Here is a 5,305-nt window from a genome sequence, read left to right on the forward strand (position 1 = left end):
TTCTGTCTGGACTCTTTATTGATTCTGTCTCCCTCTTCCTTTCTCATCATTTACCATGTAAGTTTGATGTTACCTTTTTTACATTTTGATTCACTGACTCACAGCTGGATGTCAGTTTCTGCCAAAAACCCATTTCAGTTTTTTGCTCGGTTTTGATCTTTCGTATCCTCATCTCTCCTCCTATTTGGATCCCAGCCCAAGTTCTCTTTGTTGTGCTCTCCATTAAAATTGGACGAGAGTCCTTCTCTTTAATCCATATTTGGGGAGATCATTTTTTAAATTCACTTTGGCTGCATGTAGGGATTTTTTTTTTTGTTTAGAGGGACATCATAATAAATTTAAAAGCCGTTCAGAGGAACTTAAATTATGAAAACACAAACTGAACATTATTGTGCACTCCTCGTCTCTGGGATTTTACTTTTTAACTCTGCTCTTTCCTGCTCATTATTATTGTGTGTGTTTGTGTCGTCTTTGCTAATTTAGCTCCTCGTGCTTGCAGCGTCTCTGCCTGGCGCTCGAGCCCAGACCAAAATTAGAAGCCACATGACGGACACGCTCTGTCCCTCTTTCTCCTTCTCATTTCCTCATCCATCTCTTTCCCCGCATGGTCATTTCTCCACCTCTTCCCCTCGTCCTCCTCTGTAATTGTGTCTCTCTTTGACACACCCGCTGGTTTGTGTGGAGAGCTGATGTCACACTCATTGTGGTGAAGTGCTGTTTAGCCCTCTGCGCTGTAGCTACACTTAGCCCGGCTGATGAATGGCTCCGGGGGCTGGCCGGCTGTAAGAAAACACCACAGAGAAACGAACGAGGCACCGGGGCCGCGCTGCAGCCACACTCAAAAGTTTAAATAAACATGAGGCCATTTCAAGGCGCAGCCACCAGGGACCTTGTGCATTGGACACGGGATAGGGAGGAGGAGGAGGAGGAGGTGGATGTGATGAACGGGCGGGAAAAAACAACAAAATGAGACGATATGGTCGAGGAGGAAGAGCTTCTGGAAGTGTGTAAACTCCAAACTACAGCAAATACAACCCCACAAATTTCCTCGCTGAATAATCCAATTTGCTGCGAGTGAATTCGCCTCCGTAAATTGCAGACTTGCGTGTCAAAGCCACAAAAGGAGGCGAGAGCAGCTTATTTTGTGCATATTGTAATTTGCAGCCAGAGGAAATGTAGATACGGTTGTAATTCACCTGCCCGTGGTTTGAGACCAGGGGCAGCAACACAAACAGGCAGAGGAAGTAATCGTCCTGTCTGTCATGTGACTCCCCTTCCTCAGCCGGCACTTTTGCATTTAAAAAAAAGAATCCACCTTTGAATTCCTGCTTATCAGCACAGGAGAGGCAGCGGCTCTGAAAGGCAGAGGTGGAAACCATTGTCAAAAATCTTCACAAAGCACGTTATCTAAATCTCTACACGACTTCAGCCTCGTCTGTCACATTCCGAACCTGCTGACCCGCCGATTTCTCATTCAGGTCCTGAACCGAGCCACGAGGGGGGGGAAAAGAAAACCGCTGCATGTGAGACTACAGCAACAAAAGAGGATGAAAAATGGGCAGTGACAAAAAGAGAAGAGGAAAAAAGAAAAGTAAACTTCCTTGGGTTGCTGTTGCTCGGCTAACGTGATGTAAAGTCTATTTCATGCTCTGGCAAGCCCCGGGGAGAGGCAGCCATTTTTAGAACCGGAATGACCTATATTTTTTTCTCTTCTCTTTTATTTTTTAAGTGGGGGGGAAATAAATTTGGCCGGTGTGGATGGTGGGTTGTGAATAACAATGTGTGGAGCGTTCGCCCGCGTGCACGTGGCCTCCCCTTGTGTTTTGGGGGCTTTTCCGGGTTTGGCTGCGGATCAGCGCGGAGCTGTGAAGACTCTTTGTGAGCGCCTCCTGGAAAATCATCACTAATGCAGCACAGGAGTTGCTAGAAGCAATGTTCCTGTCAGGCTGCTTACATCCCTTCAACATGGTTATGTCACTCTCACATCTATTATGCCTCATTTAGATACTGCTCTGCTTTTTGCTTTTTTGTTGCTTTTAAAGCTGCAGCAAATAATAATGACTCTGCACCTTCTGACATCAGCAGATGGACAGAGAAGGGATTACAAGATAAAAGATAAAGAAGCAGATTCTCTTTAAAGTGCTGCTGAGGAACGTTTTCTTTTTAATTGGGTCGGCAGGTTTTTCATATATCTGCAGCATTCGGGCGAGAGGTGGTCTCTGGGTAGAGGTGCACATTAACACTGGTGTTTTGCGTCCATCACGTGTTAGAAGCGTTGTCATTCATGGTGAATACTCCGATCTTTTTCCCCGGTGGCTGGCAGGAGATGCTCTGGAAAACGTCCCGAGCATCTGACTCACACAGCCCCTTAGAGAACGTCCCGACTCCAGCTCGTGTCTGACAGCAGCTCCGTCCATCTGCAACGCTCTGGGCAGAGTTTGAGGATATGAATAAAAACCTAAGTCTCTCGCTTTGCTTTATGACCTTTGAAGGTCAAGAAAAATGACTAAACTTTGAATGATTCATTTGCAAAAAAAGGTAATTTGCTGTTAATTAGCATTCGAGCGGACGTCTCGGCTACTGAAGAAGGTCCGGTTGAAGTTGTTAAAGGAGAACGAGGCAAAACAAAGCTGCAAACAAGGACAAATCAGCAGTTTCCACATCTGAAAAACAAAAAAGTTGCACAATTTCTCAACGGGGAAGTTCTCTGGAGAAATCACCAAAAAGAGGAATAACGGTCACAGGATGAAACCCACCGGCAGACACACGGTGTTTAAACTACTGATCTCACCACTGCTGAAATCTCCCAGAATGCTTTGTCACAGCAAACATGATCCCCCCCCCCCGAGCCCTTTAACCCTCGGCTGTCCTCTGTTTACTCTCGGTGGACGTGTTCACCTTCTACCTTTTCACCTTTTCACCTTGTCCCCTGCACTTGTGTCTCGTACATCTCACCTGACACACACACACACACACACACAGTGAACGCAGCCACACTGTGACTCCCCCGTCTGAGTCACTGGGGAAGAGGTCATTGCCGCTATCAGGGGAGCTTATCCAGCAGGAGACCGGCGTGCTCACAATCCCATTACCCACCCATGCTGCAGTTTAGACCCACATTATTATCTGCCTTGGAGGGACTTGCTTGGACAGATGATTGGAACTCCTCACCCCCCCCCAACCCCCGCACACACACCCCTCCCCCCCTCGCGTCTCCCCGGGCACATTAGCCGACCCCCAGGGCTATGATTATAAACATCATGTATTCAGCAGACTCACTTATCCGGGCTTGTATTCATCCCAAGCTTAAGACAAAATATCATCCGCCGCGCACGCAGATCCGCGCGAAGGCCGACGAGCCCAGAGCAGACATCGCCAATCGCACGATCCTCTCTCGACGAGTCAAATTCCGATGTGCGCATCTGCTCAAAAAACGACTCTTTATTTCAATGTATTTTTCAAGGCGTCTGCAGTGAAGCTCAGATAAAGAGTCACTTTTTTTTATATCCAACACACATATATATATATATTTAAATCTTATCAGCCAGCATATGGTACACTGTGCCTCAGACGAGATGTAAGAGGCATTTAGCACGTCGGAGATGATAGTAGGTGACATTTGCACTGATTGCTCAAACTGTTTGCGTTTCCACTTCAAAGCCCGAGCTGGCAGAGAGGGACGCCGCCACAGCCGCTGTCACGCCGGCCGAGATAAGACGCATCATGCATCCTCCCCTATGCAAGGATTGAAAACCCTATAACCCACAGCTGCATTAAGGCCCTGTTGCTTGTCCTTGGGGGTGCAAGGACAGGACAAGTAATATACTTACTCCCCCCCCCCCCCCCGCCCTGTCCTCCAGAGCATGGGCAAGGACAACTAATCGGACACGAGCGCGGACCCAGACCAACGTCCTCAACACCCTCTTGGGGCTATATTTACCCCTGTGTGACCTCACATGGCATCTGCACTGCGCGGTGCTAAAATCCATGGTGCTTTTCACATTTGCCCCGCGGGCAGCTGCCGAGCCGCAGCCAGGGCTCACTCCGGAGGCATCCATCACTTACTGACACTCCAGTGGACAAAATGGAACATTTGCTCTGATGTCTATCCACCTCACTGAGTGACATTTGACTAAAGCTGATAACACGGTGGAAAGTTTCACCCTGGGTTCTGTCCCCGTCCCTGAATGTCAGGTCGCTCTCAGCAGGAAAACATGATGAAGTTGCTTTAGGTCAAATTTCTTTAAATCCAGTCGAGCAAAGGGACCGGAGACAATGTGATAACGTGGATTCTTCCTGTTTTTGTTGTCTTTAGTTTTTACATTCTGCTCATGTTCAGGTTTATATTTATAGTTTGTGTTCATATTTAAAAAGTGATGCATTATGCAGATGTGGGGCACTGTGATGTCACAATGAGTCACAAGTCTAGACAAATAAGGAAAGCGTTTCATCGCACACTTTCTCACTTTGCATCTTCAGACATCCTGTACAACACACCAGAGGAAAGAAAACAAGTTTCTCCTTTAAGACAAACCAGATGGTGACATATGGAACAGATCTCATAGCAAAGCTCCAAAAAAGAAGAAAAAACATCCCTCCAGATCATACACACAATCAGAGCTTTTTGAACATCCTCAATTATTCAAGATGGAGCAATTCACCATGATGTTTACTGCGTGCAACATTAAGCAGCCGCTCCTACTCCTTAACATGTAAGACATGCTTGGGTGGACACCACCAGGTCTGTCTGGGAGAGGAAAAAGTGCAAAATGATATTTAAATAAAGACATCTCCATTCAGGAGCTGCCCCGTTCCGTCTGCCAGGGTCAGACCTGCAGCTATTATCCTCATCCTGCTCCCCCCCCCCCCCCCCCGACCTCTCATCTGCCCACCAGCCCAGTCTGACACACTGCTGACGGTGGAATGCACCACAGACGTGAACTAGAGCGCGCGGTGCAGCCGTATACTCCCTCCCAACCAGTGACAGTCTTCAAACAGCTCTGTTAGTGCACCACAAAGGGATTCGCCAGACGTCAAAGCAGCCAACAAGGAGCGACAGACAATTATTTCCACGGTTTCCCCAGTCAGCTGCTGCTGCACCGAGATTGCGGCGTGCATGTGCAAGCAGGGCACTCCGGAGAAACTGCATAATAAGCAATTCAAAGCTGTCGTCGGAATGCTGAGACATGATGCGCGCGGGCCTGTTGGGGGGGGGGCCGGACGGCAATTTGTTGAGTAGTTATGGTGTCTGACTGCCAAGTTCGGTCTTTTTGCATGAGGGTGTGTGAGAGAGATAGAAAGGGAG

The sequence above is a fragment of the Platichthys flesus genome, chromosome 21, assembly GCF_949316205.1.
Source record: "Platichthys flesus chromosome 21, fPlaFle2.1, whole genome shotgun sequence".
Lineage (NCBI taxonomy): Eukaryota > Metazoa > Chordata > Actinopteri > Pleuronectiformes > Pleuronectidae > Platichthys > Platichthys flesus.